Source organism: Ascaphus truei, chromosome 5 (assembly GCF_040206685.1).
Source record: "Ascaphus truei isolate aAscTru1 chromosome 5, aAscTru1.hap1, whole genome shotgun sequence".
NCBI lineage: Eukaryota > Metazoa > Chordata > Amphibia > Anura > Ascaphidae > Ascaphus > Ascaphus truei.
The window spans coordinates 272,707,962-272,729,247 of record NC_134487.1 but is presented as its reverse complement, the minus strand read 5'-3'; the positions used below and the strand labels follow the sequence as shown (position 1 = coordinate 272,729,247).

At 45.4% G+C, this 21,286-nt stretch overlaps 1 long non-coding RNA gene across 1 annotated transcript; it reads left to right on the top strand.

The window, feature by feature from the left end:
- Positions 1-7,744: 7,744 nt before the first annotated feature.
- LOC142494573 (uncharacterized) lies at positions 7,745-18,320 on the top strand. Its single transcript, XR_012801541.1, has 3 exons — positions 7,745-7,896; positions 11,940-12,171; positions 18,079-18,320. It is a non-coding gene; the product is annotated as an uncharacterized LOC142494573 (long non-coding RNA).
- The last annotated feature ends 2,966 nt before the right edge of the window (positions 18,321-21,286 follow it).

The following is a 21,286-nucleotide window of genomic DNA, read 5'->3' as shown; positions in this document are numbered from 1 at the left end:
CTACTTAGACCTGGTTTTCACTAAGAACTTCTCTCTCTCCGATTTCTCCATTTCCCCTTTTCCTCTCTCTGACCATCATCTCATCTCATTCTCTCTATCTCGCTTCTCCCCTTCTCCACCTCCATCTACCCCCCGGTTCTGCAGAAACCTGCGCTCTATTCACTTACCTGACTTTGAGTCCACTTTACGCTCCTCCCTCTCCTCTCTCAGCTCTGCTACAGACCCCGACAACCTGGTCAGGAACTACAACTCTGTCTTGTCCTCCTCTCTTGATCTACATGCCCCACTTTCTCTCTGCCGCACTCGCCCTTCTAACCCTAGACCCTGGCTAAATTCCCACACACGCATGCTGCGTTCCTCCACTCGTTCCTCTGAATGCCTCTGGAGGAAGTCTCCCACTCTTGCAGACTTCCTTCACTACAAATTTATGCTATCCTGTTTCAACTCTGCCCTCTCGCAAGCTAAACAAGCCTACTTTTCTGCACTAATCAAAATGCACAATTCTAACCCACGCCGACTGTTCTCTGTCTTTGATACTCTACTCAAAGCACCCTCAGCTGCCTCTCCTTCCTCCATCTCCGCTCAGGACTTTGCTGACTATTTTAAGGAAAAGGTGGAATCCATATGTCAGAACATCCCGTCTGTTTCTTCTTCCCATCCTACACCTCTTCCTAACTCTCCTCCTGCCTTCCTTGACTCTTTTTCCACTGTCTCAGAGGAGGATGTGTTGCTGTTGATCGCCTCTTCTCCCTCTACCACTTGCCCTCTTGACCCCATTCCATCCCATCTCCTAAAACCTCTTGCTCCTACTATAAGGCCGAGTCCATAGAAGGACAGGCCGTGCTGAGGCGTGCGGACGCTCCGCGCTGAGCCCCTGCATCCTCAATGAGGATGCCTTGAGAGGGGGCTCACGCGAGCGTCCGCAGGCGTGCTGACGAGATGGAGTTTTCAGCCGAGCGCCAAGCTGTTTTTCAGCGCGCTGTCGGCTGAAAACATCCAATCAGCGCGAAGCTGCGTCAACGTCACGGCGCCGTGACGTCGGCGCCATGACGTTGACGTCAGTGCGTCGCGGGCGATTGACCCAGCGACGTCACTGCCCTGCCTCCCACCACCTCCCCCCGCATCCCTATCGCGCACGCTGGCTCGCCTGTATGTGCATGGAATCGCACAGCTTCAGCAGGCGAGCCTCAGCGTCAGCGCGGTGCAGCACGGCCCCCCCCTCTATGGCCCAGGCCTAATCCCTACGCTCACACACATTTTTAACTCCTCCCTCTGCTCTGGAACCTTTTCATCCTCCTTCAAACATGCAACAGTCATACCATTACTCAAAAACAGCAAGCTTGACCCTACCTGTCTTTCTAACTATCGACCTGTCTCCCTCCTGCCTTTTGCCTCTAAACTCCTTGAACGTCTTGTATTCTCTCGCTTGCTCCATTTTCTCAACACCTATTCTCTCCTAGACCCTCTACAATCTGGCTTCCGCACTGCTCACTCCACGGAAACAGCCTCACTAAAATAACTGACGACCTCCATGCTGCCAAAGACAGAGGTCATTACACTCTGCTCATATTACTCGATCTCTCTGCAGCATTTGATACTGTGGATCACCCTCTTCTCCTTCACATTCTCCATACTCTTGGTATTCGGAACAAAGCTCTATCCTGGATCTCATCCTACCTCTCCCATCGTACTTTCAGTGTCTCTTCTGCTAACACCTCCTCCTCCTCTATTGATCTCTCTGTGGGGGTACCCCAGGGCTCTGTCCTGGGACCTCTTCTCTTTTCTCTGTACACACTCTCTCTAGGTGACCTAATAACATCTTTTGGGTTTAAATATCACCTCTATGCTGACGACACACAAATATACTTTTCAACACCCGACCTTACACCTGCTATACAGACCAAAGTTTCTGAATGTCTCTCTGCTATATCATCCTGGATGGCCCTCCGTCGCCTTAAACTCAACATGGCTAAAACAGAGCTCCTCATACTTCCTCCCAAACCTGGCCCTACTACCTCCTTCCACATTACTGTTGGAACTACAATCATTCACCCAGTAGCCTAAGCACGCTGCCTAGGGGTCACACTCGACTCCTCTCTCACATTCGCCCCTCACATTCAAAACATTTCTAAAACTTGTCGCTTTTTCCTCTGCAATATAACAAAGATACGCCCTTTCCTCTGTTGCTCGACTGCTAAAACTCTGACTCAGGTCCTCATTCTCTCCCGTCTTGATTACTGTAACCTCCTGCTGTCCGGCCTTCCTGCCTCTCACCTGTCTCCCCTACAATCTATCCTAAATGCTGCTGCCAGAATCACTCTACTCTTTCCTAGATCTGTCTCAGCATCTCCCCTCCTGAAATGCCTCTCCAGGCTTCCAATCAAATCCCGCATCTCACACTCCATTCTTCTCCTCACTTTTAAAGCTTTACACTCTTCTGCCCCTCCTTACATCTCAGCCCTAATTTCTCGCTATGCACCATCCCGACTCTTGCGTTCTGCTCAAGGATGTCTTCTTTCTACCCCCTTTTTATCTAAAGCCCTCTCCCGCCTTAAAACTTTTTCACTGACTGCCCCACACCTCTGGAATGCCCTTCCCCTCAATACCGACTAGCACCCTCTCTATCCACCTTTAAGACCCACCTTAAGACACACTTGCTTAAAGAAGCATATGAATAGCACTGTGGATATTCTGAACACACGATACATAAAGCTTGGCCCCCTGCAGACGCACTTACCAGAACTCTCTCCTACTGTCTCTGTACATTCTCCCTACCTACCAATTAGATTGTAAGCTCCTCAGGGCAGGGACTCCTCTTCCTTAATGTTATGTTTATGTCTAAAGCACTTATTCCCATGATCTGTTATTAATATTATCTGTTATTTATTTGATTACCACATGTATTACTACTGTGAAGCGCTATGTACATTAATGGCGCTATATAAATAAAGACATACAATACAATACAATTGTAGAGGAAGTGGAGAATCAGTGCGCAGCTAATAAGTGTATATAACGTGAAGTGATTAATACAGAATAAAATATTTACGTGACCTGTATTGTACAAAATGGAGCGTCTGCAGCTGTGGTAACAGGGATGGCTCAAAACCCCCTAGAGCTGACAGATAAAAACACAAAAAACACAGCGCACAACGCTCATAGTGCACTAAGAATTATATTAACTCAAAACAATTAAAAGGGTAAGTATTGTGCGTACATCAAAGTAATATTAGACAAGCATTTCTGGGATAAATGTTACCCAAACACCACGTGGAAGCCGGAGTAGATGTCGTCACAGGTATTGGAAACTGCTTCGTGACCACCGGTTCCTACTAGGCAGTTAAGGAGTCCACCAAAGTCCCTGCTCACACGGAAAGTCCAGCACATCTGCAGCTCACACAGGAGGGGCTGCTCCAAACAGAACTCCACGCCAGCTGGGTTCCTCTCACTGTCCTCCGTTCAGGCACTTCCGGATTAGTGACTTCACAGGAGGGTTTCACCGGTGCTTGCGCCGGTTGCTGGATCAGTTCACGAATCGTGGAGTAGTGGGATAAAGGCAATATAACTAGCACACTTTCCAACGCGTTTTGAAACCAACAGGTTTGTGTTTTTGTGTTTTTATCAATACAATTGTAGGTCTGTTACTGTATGCAGGTTAACAATATATAAGAGGCACAATGTATTGATGTTAACTAAATTGATGTCACTGTATGATATCAACAAGTACCAGATACACTGCTGTACATTCATGTTCACATTCATTAAACGAGAAGTTAGGGTTTTTTCATCATAGCTCGTAAATGTGTTAAACTGTTGTAATCTAATCTGAGACGCTACACGCTAAGATTACTACAATCGTGCGTCCCGCGCATCGCTAAAGGAATTCTGTTCCAAATCCTCCGGCATGTGTACACCACACTGCTGTGAGCCCACCAAAAGATTAGATGATTCACTTATTTCTAGCAAGTTTACAGGAACTTGGATGATTTATGCCACAAGACTGCAAGTCTCTGGGGCGATGTAGCACAAAGTCAGAACAGTATAGTAGCTAGATATATATTGCATGGACAATCCGGAATGCTTTGCATTCTTTGCCATATCTGTGTGAAAATGTGCATACCACACACGCCTTAATCCTACAGCCCTCTTTATATTGGCTTTTAGCTCTACCCTCTCTTGTTTATGAAATAAACTCCTTTGTTAGTTGCTGCAAACCTCATTTCTGCAATCATAATCCGTCCAATAAATTTTGCCAGGGAATCCTGGACGAGAGTTTCTGAAGGATTCTGGGTCTCTCTCAGTGATGATTGCCCTACAGCTCCACCTAGTGGTCTCATTCCTGTACTGAATTGTCATTTTCCTTATAGTTTTCTTATGTTACGTTACGTAAAGACATAACAATCTTTCTTCAAAGTTTTTCGACATAGAGTTAAGCTTAAAAGTGTACACGATGTATGCTAATGCAATAACCCCCCCTCCCCCGGCAGCAGGTGATAGGGCGTACAGGTGTGATAATGTCTATTACCCGTTCCCAACAGTATTAGTGTTAGCTCCGCTGGCAATTACCTGTGATCTCAGGGTTCCCTCTGGCAGGTCCAGGCCTTGGCTGTAATGGAGGATAGTTGGTGGTTGTGAGTACAGGATAAAGAATAGGGAGCCAGGATCTTTTGCAACTCAAAGGTCTTTTATTAACAGGCACAACAGCTCCAGGCTTGCACAGGATCAATGATCACTCTCTTAATACACAGTGGACTCATAGGACACAGCATATCATTAGGCAGGCTTTTCCTAATGTACCTTGTAGGGTCAATTCCCTTCATGACCCTTCCCATTCAGATAAGGACCTTCATGTTGGCTTTTGCCTCTATTCCACCTCAAGCCCACACCTAACAAGGAGTTGGGTCCACCAACCTCCTCTGCCAGAGCGGTCTACTTTTGGCTTCCTGGTCCCTAGCACCCTGCATACCAGAATACTCCTTCCTGAACTTCACTTGGAAAGGTCTTGATTCTTCTCACTGGCCCTTGACTGTACATCCCAGGAGCTTGAGGCTCCCAGGCAGTCTACACTTTCCCTGCTCACTCACCCCTAGGTGAGGGATGAACCTGCACTTCCCTAGGTGAGGGATCAACTAACTCCTTTTTGCAGAACCCATTTAGACATACAGCAGGAGGAGCCAAACTATCCCTCCCCCTCTTCTAGCAGCTCCACAGGCCCGGACTTGTGCCTGTAAGTTCCTACACTCAGCAACTGAGGAGATGTGATGTCACCAGCTAACTATTAACCCTATTAACAGCCTGTTCTTACCAGGACTTATGTGCCAGGCTGCTACATACAGATTACAGAGTGGAATCACTCATGGTTTGTGTTAAGGCACCAAAAACATAAATTGTAAGCTCACCTGGGCAGGGACTGTCTGTAAAATTCCTAAATCCTGCGTACCACGCGCCTTACTGTAATTGTGAGGCTCTTTGAGTCCCATTGGGTGAAAAGCACTATATGAAATAAAGTTACTATTATTGTTATTATTATTACTATGTTATTTTGAGTTTTCTTGCTTCACATGGCTCTAGCACCAGCTATACATTTAAACAATAGATAGAAAAAAAAGAAAGAAACATGGAAAGAAAGAAATGCAGGTCACATTATTAACTAATCAAGAACATGCATGTGAACTCCAAGCAGGCAGCTATGTGCTTTGTGCAATAGTCAGATGGTTCTGAGTACCACTACTTTTTTGTTTGCAAACCCAGAGTATCACTCATTATTAAAACAGCAATCCCCTTCAAATTAGGTATTGTTTTTTTTAATTACCTGAACAGGGGTGACCCTCGGAGCTTGGCCCTTAGTCCACTTCCCATTTCCATTCCCTTACATCCGCCTATGTCCTACACAGGGCCGGATTACACATTGGGCCCAGTAGGAACGTGCCTAGCGGCCCCCAAAGTTGGTGCCCCCCCCCGTACGGTATGTGCATGTAAGTTTGCTTGGCATGCCGCACTGCTGCTAGGCAGGGTCACCGACAAGGGGGGAGAGCCAGGACAACTGTCCTACCTGGGCCCAGATTCTCCGCCGCTGTGGTGAACCCGGCCTTCACTTGAAAAGTTGAGCATCAGTGCCCCCGGTGGCGTGCACCGGAGGTTGGGGGCCGGGCCGGAAGTCAGGCACAACTTCCACATCTGCTTGCAGCCAGCGGGATCAGCGTGGCACCTGACTGGAGGCCTCCCCAGTCCAGTCCCCATAACGAGAAAGGTAAGAGTGAGGGTCATTGTATGTATATGTATTGGGGGAGAGGGTCATTATATGTATTGGGGAGGGGTAATTGTATGTATTGAAGGAGGTAGTTATTGTATATATAGGGGGAGAAGGTCATTGTATGTATTGGAGGAGGGGTTATTGTATGTATTGGAGGAGGGGTTATTGTATGTATTGGAGGAGGGGTTATTGTATGTATTGGAGGAGGGGTTATTGTATGTATTGGGGAGGGGTCATTGTATGTATTGAGGGAGGGGATTATTGTATGTATTGGGGAAGAGGGCCAATGTATGTATTGGAGGAGAGGTTATTGTATGTATTGGGGGAGAGGGGTTATTGTATGTATTGGGGGAGAGGGGTTATTGTATGTATTGGGGAGGGGTCATTGTATGTATTGCGGGAGGGGATTATTGTATGTATTGGGGGAGAGGGCCATTGTATGTATTGGAGGAGAGGTTATTGTATGTATTGGGTAGGGGTTATTGTATGTATTGATGGAGGGGGTTATTGAATGTATTGTGGTTAGGGGGTTATTGTATGTTTTTGGGGGGAGGTTATTGTGTGTATTGGGGGAGGGGGTTATTGTATGTTTTTGGGAGGGGTTATTGTATGTATTGGGGAGGAGGTTATAGTGTGTATTGGGGGAGTTTTTATGTATTGGGAAGGGGGGTTATTTTGGGCGTGATGGGTCATTGAGTGTAGGGAGGGGGGTTATTGTATGCAAGCGGTGGGGGTGTAAAGGGAAGAGAGAGATAGGTGGGGGTGTAAGGGGGAGAGAGAGGTGGGGGTGTGTGCTCTGTTAATACACCAATGGATATTGAGGGCCACTAATTAGACCTTGCCTGCACTAAAACTGTTCTTTCTGAATTCTCTATCTCCCTTTACCGCTGTCAGGCTCTCTGACAATCTTGTCACCACCTAGAACTCCAAATTCCTTTCCAACTGCCTGGAGTAGCATGCTCCACTTCTTCTATGGCGCTCTCTAAAGTATATGAGATGTGTCTTTAAAAAGTAGTAATAATGTTTGAAACTAGAGGGCTCCTTGTGCATCTTGTTTGTGTTACATTTCCGTTCTGTAATGGCTTCAGGTTCAACAACAGTGTGGTAGTAAACAGTCCCTTGTACAGTTTAATTGATATGTTGTATGTTCAATAAACGAATACAAGGAGGGATGCAGGCACTTGAAGATGAGGATTATAAAGGTACTTAGCAGCCGGTGCTCTGTGTCAAAGGGTCCCAAAAGATGCATGGATGAGCAGTGAGAGAGAGGTACACGGACTTAAGCCGAAGAAATGTATTGTGCCAAATATAGAGCAACGGTTTGGCTGTATCACGCTGCCTTTGTCAAGGTAAGGGCTACACATAACTGAAACAAACGCATATTTATACACCAGGCACTCACCCCACGACTCTCAGACCGCCAGCCTCCATCGGCGCCGATGCGCCCTGCTGACGTGGACGTGTCGAGGCAACGCGTTGCTCTGAAATCAGACGCCCCGCGGAGTCTGATGTATGATGCCATTCTAACACAGGGTGAAACGCAAGCGTTCCCCGCCACCATGGCTACCCAGATAATATTAAGCAGGTAGCATAAGAGAGACATCCACGAGAGATCCACGAGAGATCCACGGAGATGGGCACGGGTAAACAGTCTGCATGTACAGTTTAATTGATATGTTGTATGTTCAATAAACATCACAGTTTAAGGAGTAACAGGTCCCTGGTATGCTGACGTGTTCCTGACAAACACCCGGAAATATGTCATACTAAACAACATGCTCAGCACTCTCACCGCTCTACCTCCATGACTCAGGAGTCAGACATGCTTACTCCTCTGAGTGTCTATGGAGGAATTCTCTCACACTCTCACTGATTTCCTACAATAAAAAAACCTTCCGTCCTGTTTCTAGCCAAACAAATTGATATCTCTACACTTATCAACACTCACAGTTCAAACCTACAATGCCTTTTCTCTGTGTTTAACTCTATCCTCAAACCTTCTACTAACTGTCTCTCGCCCTCCATATTTCCTCAAACTTTTGCTGATTACTTCAAGGACAATGGTGGACTCTACCAGAAGAGCGATCCCCTCTGTGCCTTCCTCTGCACCTTGTTTTGAGAATCCCTCTTGATCTACTCTAGAGGCTTTCTCCCCTGTGACAGATGCAGTATCTCAGTTACACTCCCTACTATCTTCCAGCTTGTTTCCTTTCTGTCCCATCTCCCCTGACCTCTCGCTTGCACTCTGATTCCTGCATTCACTCAAATCCTCTGGTATGTGTCCTTCCGCCTTCAAACATGCTGTTGTGAGACCTAATTCCAAGAACACCCCCCTTGACCCCACTAATCCATTTAATGATCGCTTTGTCTCTCGCTTGTCTTCTGCCTCTAAACTTCTAACAACCAGTATCTTTCTGCATGCATTCTTTCCTCAGCTCTTATGCTCTCCTAGGCCCTATCCTATCAGGTTTTCACCCTGCACACTCCATCGACACAGCACTCCCTAAATGACCTATACGTTACAAAATCCCAAAGACATTATACCCTTCTCATTCTGCTCGATGGGTCTACTGCCTTTAATACTGTTGGCAACCCCGTTCTCCATCACAGTCTCAATCCCTTTGTGTTCTGGATAACACCCTCTCCTTGATTTCTTCCTACCGCCATTTTTAATTATTTATAAAAATGTTTTACCAGGAAGTAATACATGCAGAGTTACCTCTCATTTTCAAGTATGTCCTGGACACAGTTATGATAATACATGGTTTAGTGTATTTACTGCTCACTCCACTTCCTACTCAGTTGATCTATGTGTTGGGGTATCTCAAGGCCCAGATCTGGGACCTAGCCTCTATTCTCTCTATACACTTTCTCTTGGTGACTTTTTAAATTAATTTATGTACTCTCTGCCTGCAGAGGACACAACTGAATCTATCCACACAGAACCTCACATCTGCAGTAAAGTCCCATATCTCCAACTTAGGTTGGTAAGGGAATAAACCCTTAAAGGGTGCTTCAAATTGATGTTATCACAGTCTTCAAGGGATCAGTGGTTATTGATGATTCATGAGCAGTGTGAAGATTCCCCCATTAAATGCATCAGTTCGTATAGACAGATATATATAATGTAAAGCTCAGGCACATAGAGTAAACCGCTGTGGGGAAAGAGAGACCTCTAACCTGACCGGAGTGCTTGTCCCATCCGGCGGTTCCTTCTCTGGCGGGTCACGTGTTCCCAGCGGGTCCTTGAGCAGGGAGTGCAGAGACTCACGGGGCTGTCTCAGCCTGTGCCTGTTGAGCTGTTCGTTCAGGGGAGAAAGAAACCTCACCGCTGTTCTCTTTGGCGTGCATCCGTCACAGCAATGGCAGACCAGGTAAGTGAAGAGGAGGGGGGAGGTGTTGGAGCACTGCAGTAAAAAATATCAGGCTGGCGGCGGCGTGCAACAAAATAACTTTAATGCGGCATAAAAGCCCTGATTAAAAAAACAGAACAATTCTCTGACGCGTTTCGTCTAAGCGACTTTTTCAAAGAGTGGCACTCTTTGAAAAAGTCGTTTAGACGAAACGCGTCAGAGAATTGTTCTGTTTTTTTAATCAGGGCTTTTATGCCGCATTAAAGTTATTTTTTTGCACGCCGCCGCCAGCCTGATATTTTTTACTGCAGTGCTCCAACACCTCCCCCCTCCTCTTCCCATATCTCCAACTGTCGTACGGCAATCTCATCCTATATAGCAGCTATGGCCTTAAAGCCAATATGTCAAAGACTGAACTGCTCCTAGCTCCACCTAAATCAAGTCCTAATGCTCCTTCACAGTCAGAAACACCACAATCCATCCAGTTGTTTAGTTGTCTTTTTTGACACTTCGCTTTCAAATTCCCCTCTCCTTACTGCTATTGCAAAATCTTGCCACTTCTTTCTCCATAACATTACTAAAATGTGACCTTTTATCTGTTACTCTACTACTAAAATATGAATATATGCCCTCATTCTTTCCCATCGACTTCTGCAACCTTTTCCTTACTTGCATACCTTCTAGGCAGCTCTCTATCCTTCACTCTATCAAGAATACTGCTGTGAGGATAACCTCGCTCTCCTCTTGATCAGTCTCTGCTTCTTTCCACTCTCCTGCCTCTCTCTCTATATCTCAGCTTTAGTCTCTCGTTGTACCCCTACTCGCTCTCTATGCTCTGCTGAGCCCTGTTTTGTATCTACACACCATATCACTACAGTTCTCCAACACCTACAACCCATCTCACATGCCGAACCTTACCTCTCGTACACCCTCTGTCTCAATGTCCACCCAGCACCTTCTTCCTCTATCTTCAAAACACATCTGAAAACGTACCTGTTCAGTGAAGTGTTTAAATAATCCTTTATGCCCATTAGTCACCAAACTACAGGATGCTCTTACACGCACTCTAACCAATGCACTCAAATTTACTCTGCTTTTTCTGTTGGTGTTCCCACATGTCAATTGGATTGTAAGCTATTTGGGACAGTTACTTCTTTCTCCCAATGTTACATTTGTGCTGCGTACCAGGTTGGCACTACATACATACATATATATATATATATATATATATATATATATATATATATATATATATATATATATATAGCAACTGTAAATATTCCTGTATATTCATTTGCATGTCTTAGACAGGTCTGCAACCCTGTCTTTCACCATTATCACCCAGCAAACAGCACTTCCACTGCAGCAAGGGATTCTGGGAAATGACATGCAAATGAGCACACAGTGCCACTTTTTATCTCATGCTCACATTACATGAGCAACCCTTAGTCAATGCATGCTGCTTTAAACACAGCTTTTAAGCAAGGACTTGGGAGATGCAAAGTCAGTTAACCCACTCACAGACATGTTTCAACCTTGATGGGTATCATCAGTGTGAGGTTGGCTTGCTGACATTTGCTCAAATGAGATAAGAGTAGGTAATCACCACGACTATTATATATATATATATATATATATATATATATATATCACACATAAGTATGTTAAATTCGTGGACAGAGAATTTAGACTTGACCATTGACTGAGACGTGAGGCAGAAGGAAGGTCACTTATTCCAGACTCACTCACGATGAGATCAGTGACCAGTAATGTCACTGTCCTATGCGCCCATCCCTTAAAGTGCAGCCCCACATGGGGTGGAAAGGGACTTGTGGCCATCTGTTTAACAAGTGAAATAGCGGTGACTAATGTCTCAGAAAAAAACAGACCACTATAAATACTTGTAATCATAACAGTTGTTTTAACTCTCTTATTCTCTGCCTTTTGTTACTCTTACTGCATGGTATGAACCATTCCTTGTGAATACTATGACATAGCGTACAGTATATCTGAATAACTCTGATTACTCTAACACTGTGGGGCAAATGAAAGTAGAATAGCAAGAACTCCACTTTCTCAGTCATCCTGCTACAAATGAGAACGATCAAAAATTATTTAAAGTACTTAAAACATGGTTTTAAAAACACTGCTCACCTAGATTTAACTCACTACATCAATCACGACTGTTCACTATGGTAATACTGTAAATGGGGCTGTACTTTTATATTTCATATCTATTTATTTATTTAAAGTCATTCTATTTCGTATTACATTTTAAAGCAGAAGTCCCATCTGGTATTTTTAATTTTTTTATTGCAAAAAAATTTAAATAGTGGTAACCAGGGTGTCCTCTGGCGCTGAACTGTGCTATTTGTATCACTGGGAACCCCTCCCCACTCCAGTTCCTGAGTTCCTTACTGGTGGAGATATCGGATTCGAAGTTCCCTCCTGGCAAAAAAAAAAAATACGACCATCAATATCTGCAGGTCACAAGGAAGCTCCGTCATCGGTTGCAGCTTCCTATTGGTCGATGTGCTGGCGTCCATGATGTTTCCTCCATGAAGGGTAAGTGTACCTTCACCGGTAATGATCTTCCAATTATGTGAAAATATATATATATTTTTCCTTTTTGGGCTGTGATTGCTACTTAAAGGAGCAATTCACCCCGTGTTTTTACATTTTCTTATTTCTTTTTACGTATGATTGAAGCAGGGGGTTTCTGGAGCTGAACCCCATTCGTTTCTGCTCCGGAGACCCCCTGTTTCCAGAGATACTTACCTCCTTAGGGGGTTCCGGTATCTTCTGGAAGTTTAACGCTCTGGCGTCATGTGGGCCAACAGGAAGCCGCACCGGATGACATCACGGCTTCCTATTGGCCCCCGCAGGGTACAAAACTTTGAAAAACGGCCATTACATAAACCCTAGTAGCCGAGCCGGAATTTGTAAAAATCCTGATTGTGTGCCTACCTAAATGGCCGCCTTCTAACTTTGTGCTGCAGTCAGTGAAATGCTGCAGCTGATGTGAAACACATTATTGTTACAGTTTCCAGAGTAATAGACAGAGTGCTGTTTGGAACACAGCAACAGACCTGTTTGTGATACTTTGTTACCAAAGGCCAGATCTCAAAAAGGTGTGTGTCAGAGCCTGTTTCAAAAGATTAAGTTGACATGACTTTCTAAATGGTTGCTGTAGCAACCACAGGATTCTCAGTACATTCAAAAAAACATTAAAAATGGCATTAGGAGGTAGAAATAAAATGCTGATCTAATGCTGCTTTAATGGGTATTTTATCTTTGTTGTACATGTTTAGTCATTTGCCCCATTTGTTATGCTTGCAAATAGGGCTTGAGAAAGATAACATATATACTACTCAGGCATGAATCTAAAGGAGCACACATGTTTACAATGAAACACAAACACATAGTTGCCAGTAAATTTACCAACTCAACACAGTTGTCTGGATGATTTAGTGGAAATAGAGGAGGAAGTGTTAGGAGATCTCAGAAGTTAAACCACTCACTGCTGAGTGGAGGTATAAACACATGTGCTACTCCAGCACTGAAGGCAATAAGGTGAAGAGTCAGTCACAGGTCAGTTATAAGGTTTCTCATCTTCCTTCATGTCTAGAAGAACCATCAACATTACAAATATGTTCACCCTCTGAAATGGAATAGAAGGAATCTTAAATAATTGATGGGACAGCACTAATGCTAACATTGTACAGTATGTATATATTGTATTATTGTATATTACTGTATATATATTGTATATTCACAATGAAATGGCTGTTACAGTGATCCCATGGCATTTAACAACGTCATCTTCGTGTGAGTCACAGAGTCTATGCCCCATCTCACTAGGGGGGGAACCAGTCAAAATCCGTTTCCCGGAATATCCAGAGTTTGCCCTTCAAAATCCGTTCCGCGGTGTAAAATCCACCGACAGATTGTTACAGTTTCAATCCGCGCTGATGAATCCAAAACCGCCAATGGATGCAATTCGCGGGTGGATTTTAACAATCCAATCTCAGATTCTGCTGAATACACGGATTTGATTCTAAAAATCCGTCAGCGGATTGCGGAATCTGCGGATGGATTGTTGGTGTTTAAAAAAAAACAAAAAAACGCAAAAGGCGAATTGCCATTTTTGAGACTGATCCGTAGAAATCCCCGGACCAAAAGGAACCGACTGATTCGTGGCAGATACAAATCCGCAAAAAGAATTTGACCATGTCTACAACTCACTCTGCTGTGAAGCTCATTTTCTGTGCTGGATTACATTGTAATCCCATTTAATTTAATGGAGTTGAACTCTTCTCTGGCATAGGAAAGACTTCACAGCATATTGAGTAGGGGCCTATGACTATGAACTACCTAGATCACGGGTGCGCAAACTTTTCTGTTTGCGCCCCACCCTGTCAGCTCTTCCCCCCGCTCGCGACCCCCTTCCCTTACCGACTCTGTCACGTGATGACGCATTGGCATGGCAACGCGTTCCATTTGACCCTGCGGCGACATTTGACGCCATGTTGTCATGGTGACGCGTTGCTGAAGAGGCAACTCAAACCAGGTAAGAGAATGCCCTTTAAATCCCCTCGGGAAGAGCGCGGAGCCTCTGTAACCAACGCGCCCCCCAGAACATCTCGCGCCCACCCTAGGGGGTGTTCCCCTTTGCGCACCCCTGACCTACAGATCAACACGTTCAGCAGGTTTAACATCCACTGGCAGACTTCAGATATTTCAGTCTGAACTATGCGATGCTTTATTCTCTGTAGAAGTGACAGGGTAAAAAGAAGTCACAACAGGCCAGAGAATTATTCTCAACCCACGGGGTCTACGTGACTGGAGCTGTTTGAAATATCAGAAATTATTTAGATGATAATGACACCGTTTCTAAAAATGCAGCCTGTGGTTTTGTCCTATTTCCTCCAAGCCGTGACCAGCTGTTTTGCAGCCCGTGACAACAAAAGGTTATTAACCTAATGAGTTGGAATTTTTTTTAGACAGTAAGTAAGCAATCCATAACCCCATAACCCAAAGTACATGGGTGTCCTGATACAAGTCCAGGATCCCATATGGTTTGTCTGTGGCAGCACTCAATCATATGCTCTAGTTCCTCAACAACAACAACAAAATCAGCGCTTCATTACGGACCCTAATTAGTTTTCAGGGAGAGAGATGAAAATGTCATGGAACGAAAAGTGATAGATAAGTGTTCCTAAAAACATTAGAATTATACTCGTAGAGTTAAATTGATGCTATCAGAGAGATTTTGAAAACTTGTCTTTCCGACCCTCCAATATAGTGGGAAGAAAAGGTAACATACTGGCAACATACTGGTAACATACTGGTAACATACTGGTAACAATACGGTAGCTTCATTGAATGGGGGCCTTTCGGTTAATATATAAAAGCTCTTTGCTCACAGCCGCCACCAGTCTAAGTTCTTTCAAAACTAAAGCTGTCTCACATTTTAACCTGGTCTGTAACTGTTACATACACCTATAAAATGTATTATCTTTAACTGTGCATGCAATGTCTTGTATATAATGTATTCCCCTGTTCACTTAATGTAAATACAGCTCAACCCCGTTATAACGCAATCCGTTACAACGCGGATCCGCTTATAACGCGATGTAAGCGTGGCTCCCAATTTCATATTTATGAATACTTTACAACACGATTATTGGTGTCTTAAATACTTTATTGTACAATGCATACAATTGTACATTATTCCTAACGCGATCCGCTTATAACGCGATGTGATTCTCTGGACCCCAAGAACAGCGTTAGAAGGAGGTTGAGCTGTATGTGTTTGTAACCATGTATTTGTCATCATAACTCAATGCCCAGGACATACTTGAAAACAAGAGGTAACTCTCAATGTATTATTTCCTGGTAAAACATTTTATAAATAAAAAAATTAAATATATTTTACCCCGTATGCATCAAGGAGATAAGGAGGGCGTTATATGATGGTTATAATATAATGGGATGTATAGAATTCTGCATTGTGGGGTTCCTTTCATATGAGCACCGTGCCACGGAATATTCATTATGCTGTGAAGATGCTTCCCAGTGCTGGAAAAGGGGTCCGATTCATTCAAATGAACGGCCCTGAAAGGAGCTGAGAGAAGCAGCTTCACAGATTGTGAAATAAGGTTCTAAAAATCTTGGGTGCTTCTTCTATTGCTTTGTCCCCGCTGGCCACAGCTGCGTGCGGCGGCGTGTGCGCTGCACAAAAAGTACAGCCTTCTATGGGGCAGGCCCCAGTCGGCGCGTGTGTGGGCACGCACAAAGCACGATACGTGACCACCTTTGCTAAAAGACAAGATTTTTTGTCTTTTGGCACATCAGCCAAGTGGTGGCCATGGTGGCGCTTCAGCCATGAGGGCGAACTAACTGCGTGACGTCATGGCCCCGCCCCCCGCCATGCCCCCGTCAAAAATCTTTTCTTTGCTTCCCCTGGACTTCTTGGCCGTGCGTCCCATCGCAACTCTAGCACCGCAGATCGGCGCACGCACCACCAGGCATTCCGACGCGCGCGTGCACGCAGTCACTGGGGCCGTAGCCTATATTAGCTCAAGCAGCAGGTTGTGATATTTTGGGATAACATTTTCCATTGTAGCCAATGAGGAATTTGGGCCGAAAACAGCCCAATCGGTTTCTTCGACAGATGTAGAATAAGCCCTTTAGGGGTGTATGTACTGTCATTTTTTTTAAAGTGTGTCAAAATGTCAGTGCTCAGTGGCGTGGAAAAGACACTCCCGCCCTCCAGGAGAGAGGTTATTAGAAGAGTTAACGAAGTTCAATTAATGGAGAAACTTACCACTTTTCTGAACCATACTACAGGGAAGTTCTACAGGGTCTGGGAACCTTGGGAGGTTGGACTGGGCGGAGAGGGTTGAGAGTTGGGAGGTCACCCATAGTGGATGTAAGGGAGATGTAAGGGAAAGGCCCCAGAAGGAGGACAGTGTACTTGAGTGTAGAATGTGTCATTCATAAAATGTTGTATGATATGAAATGTGATTGTTTGTAAAAATTCTGTACAAGATTGTTGTTCCCCACCATCCACTTTTACTGTTTTTTGTACCCCACCCCCTTCCATTTCACTGTTGAAAACTTTAATAAAAATATAAGTTTTAAAAAAATGCCAGCGCTAAAAACCTTCAAACAATGTACATGCAATGTATGAAGACTGAATACCTGGCTGATACAATTTCATAGAATGATGTGTATTTTTTTATTTATTTATAACTAGTATAATTTAAAGACAATGAAAAGAGAACAAGAGCCCCAAGGAGAGCACTCAACCACTATTAATGAACAGGTGTACTAGAATACATGTGTTGAGAGTGAGGAGTGAGTGAATATAAAATAAACAAGTTTAATCGAGTCGTAACTCAGAAAGTTAAAATATGGAGGAACGCTGTGAGTCCAGTGTTAATACTATTATAAGCCAGTATACAGCGAATATAAAATAAAGGACAAATGAACCTAAATGTGAATTACTGTGCTATCTAAACTCTTATAAAACCTGATGATAACTGACACCCACTATCTAAAGTACTTGGGACACTAACGCAGTATATGGTAAGTGGTGTAACCCAGGATAGTGGTGAGGGCTGTTTCGTATAGAGGTAAATAGTCACAGTAGGAGGCTACATAGCCCAGTGTCTCAAGGGTTAATAAGGTAACGAATGTTCATCAAGGCTCGTGCACTGGTAGTGCATACACACGTATGGGTCCTGTATGCAAGCAGTCCTATGTAGATAGTGTTATTTCCCCCCCCCCTTCCCCCCTTAGTTCGCTAGTATAATTTAAAATCAGTTATTAGTGTCATATTATTTAAACTATTCTTTGAAAAGCATACATGTTTTCACCTATAGAATGAAACATCTGTGCTGTGTCAAATACATTTCTGGGTTGATACATAGCAACTTTATTCTGCACTATTACCAGTCTTTTTAGGGTTTACGCCAAGGCAGGGGTGGGCAAATTGGGGAGTGAACCCCCCCAAATTCCCTGGGGGTGGGTGGTTTTGTCCCGGCCCTTGCAGAGGCCCCACCCTCTTCCCCACACCATTTAAATAAAATGCCGGAGGAGCGCGCAAGGCCTCTGTATGTCTCTTACATTCTCTCCGGCGGCTTCCGGTGACGTGTTGCCATGACAACGTGGAATCAAATGACGCCGCGGGGTTAAATGGCAATGCGTCGCCGTGGCAATGCGATGTCACATGACATCAAATGACGCTGCCAATGCAGTAGAAAGGGATTGGGGGGGAAGGCAGGGGGGTGCAAACAAAAAAGTTTGCACACCTCTGCGCTAAGGTGTACTTAGTGGACAATTTTGCTGCACTTTAAATTTATTTTGGGGCGCACAGAAATATTATTTTTGCACATACCATTCACGTGTACACAGCCTACATCTATGCGCCACATCAAATGAAAATATATATATTCTGTTTCGCAGGTGGGCAGATGGAGATATTTGAAGTGCAATTGGCATTGAGTTGGGCATGCGCCAAAAGAGCTGGTTGTGACACTTACTACAAAGGCCCCTTAATTACCAAGTGTCAAAGAATGTGATAAGAAGTAGACCTTTAAATGAACACATGACTGCTACCCTTTCTGTCTTATCTGCCTACTACTAGAGTGGCCAAGAACATACTGCAGGGTACAACAGCCTTGAAATAAAGTAATTGGACGTATTTTACATATCAGGTATTTATTTTAGCTTCCCTGCTAGCTCTTTCACCTCCGTGGGTTCATCAGTTTCTTCACATTTCTTCACAATCTTGCTTCTTATGTCTGCGTTTCTCCTTCCTAATCTGTCTTTCTGCAGTACCTTTCTTTTCTTTGTCCCTCCCTGCCTGTGTCTGTGCATTCCAAGTCTTCTTGTTATCTCTCCCACACTTTGTCTCCAGCACATCAGTGTAGCCTCACAGGATATTGCAGGCACTCAGCTGGCAGGGGTTAACTGTTCTTACCATTAAGTAGATCCAGATGTGCTGGGAGAACTGGTGACACCGGAAGACCCCGATGTTCTTGTTCAGTGTGAAGTTTACTGTAAAGTTAAAGAAAAAAAAACTTTGATTCTCATAGATTTGGAAGTCTTGTTTCTCACGACCATATCAGTAACAACACCCCAAGGCCCCAATTCAGTACATCGTAAAGCTGTCTTCCCACTGTCGGGGGAGAGTTCAGCTCTATTCAAATAAATAGGACTAGAATCTTCGTCAGTTTGGGGAAGCACCTACACAGCATATTGAATAAGGACCTTAGAGTTCATCTCCACAAAGACCAAATTGACATAATGATAGGGTCACCATTGGTGGTGGATTTCCCGAGCCTAAGGTGGCAAAATTTTGGGGCGGCATGCGTGATCGGCACTTGCCAGCCGCTCGTGCGCATGTGCAAGCGGCTGGCAAGCCAAGCAGCGCCGATCTCGAATGCGCAGCTGGCAATGTTATGTCACATGGTGCCGCTTTGCCATGGCAACTAGACGGCACGGCGCTGGAGGATGAGAGTGGCACCAGGTAAGTGCCTAAGAGCGGCATTTTTTAAATATCCGCCACTGGTGACGATTCGTCCCGGTTTAGAAGAGATATTCCCGAATTTTCATAAAAAGTTCCGGTGTCCCGACAATTTTCTCAAATTCGTTCAAATGTCCCGGTTTTAAGCTTTTTCCTTGTTGGGTGGCGGCAGCAGAAGCAGAGCAGGGCAGCGGAGGAGGATGGCAGCGGCTGAGGAGTGTCAGAAGTCAGTCATAACTTTTGGTGTTTGCCACCAGGAAAAGGGGTGGGTGGGGAGATAGGGCCACAACAGAGGGAAGGGGGGAGCAGAGTGTGCTTACCTGCAGCATTGAAGGATGGAGGGGCCTGCTAGAGACCTGCCCGAGGAGGCCTGCACCACAGAGGGACCTGTCAGAGAGTGTCTGTGGAGCTGAATGTCAGTCCAGTAGACCCCTTTGAGAGGCACCTCTGAGGAACTGGCACATGTGTGCCCGGGCATCTTGACTCACTGTGCCCGGTTCCAGCTGTTCCCCCCTATCAGTAGCCCTACTGCTACATGCAATACCCATTTTTTTGCCGCCCCAAAAATGTTGCCGCTCTAGGCGACCGTCTAGTTTGCCTAGTGGTTATACCGGCTCTGCATGTTCATGTCCAGTATGTATGTATGTATATCATTATTTGTATAGCGCCATCCATGTACATAGCACATTACATTAGTAATACACGTGATATAATAGGTGACATAAAAGGAGACATAAGAGAAATAAGCGCTTCATACATAAAAGCAGACATTAGGAAAAGGAGTTCCTCAAAGTATCTGAGCATCTGCTATTTAAATACTTGTGTCATGTACTAGAGCACGTGTAGGAACTTAGAGAGGACACCCATCCCAGACCTACAACCAGGACGTACCGAACATATATAGGGGAACGACGAGGCAGACCAACAAAGGGCGGGATACACGAGTGGGAGCAGGAAAACTGGCTACCAGGGTATTAGGATCTGTTTGCACGGTTTTGTTTAAAAAGGAAAGTTTTTAATTCCTTTCTGAATGGAAGTAAAGCTTCCTGATTTCTTAAAGCAGCAGGGATTTTATTGCACCGTCTCGGGGCGGTCCTACAAAAAGCTCTCCCTCCAGCAATATTGACCTTAAAATGAGGCTCAATCAGTTGAGGGGTGATAGCAGATCTAAGTGCCAGATTGGGGGGGGGGGGTGTTACTGATTAGACAGTTCTGAAGTTAAGAGGGTGGGGGGGGGGCAAGTCCATAGATAACCTTGAATGTAAGGGTAAAGATCTTAGAATTAACTCTTTGCTGCACCGGTAGTTAGTGCTTGTAATACTGGCGAGATGTGGTCTTGCCTTGCCAGCTATAAGACACTTTGGGCTTTGGTATTATGCATGGGCGTCCGCAGAAATTTTTTCAGGGGGGGGGGATAATTGCGAGCACGACCAGCATAAGGGGGGTTTCTCCCCCCCCCTTACCCCCCCCCCCGAGAACACCATTGCATGCAGTTGCACCACATTATTCATACACACACTCTCCCCCCCCTCTGCATCTCCCATCTCTCTCCCCCCTGCATCTCCCATCTCTCTCCCCCCCCTCTGCATCTCCCATCTCTCCCCCCCCCTGTATCTCCCATCTCTCCCATCTCTCCCCCCCTCTGCATCTCCCATCTCTCTCCCCCCTCTGCATCTCCCATCTCTCTCCCCCCCCTGCATCTCCCACCTCTCCCCCCCCTCTGCATCTCCCATCTCTCTCCCCCCCTGCATCTCCCATCTCTCCCCCCCCTGCATCTCCCATCTCTCCCCCCCTCTGCATCTCCCATCTCTCTCCCCCCCTGCATCTCCCATCTCTCCCCCACCTGCATCTCCCATCTCTCTCCCCCCCCCCTGCATCTCCCATCTCTCCCCCCCCTCTGCATCTCCCATCTCTCCCCCCCGTCATCTCCCATCTCTCCCCCCCCTGCATCTCACATCTCTCCCCCCCCTGCATCTCACATCTCTCCCCCCTCTGCATCTCCCATCTCTCCCCCCCTGCATCTCACATCTCTCCCCCCCCCTCTGCATCTCCCATCTCTCCCCCCTCTGCATCTCCCATCTCTCCCCCCCCCCGTCATCTCCCATCTCTCCCCCCCCCTGCATCTCACATCTCTCTCCCCCCCGT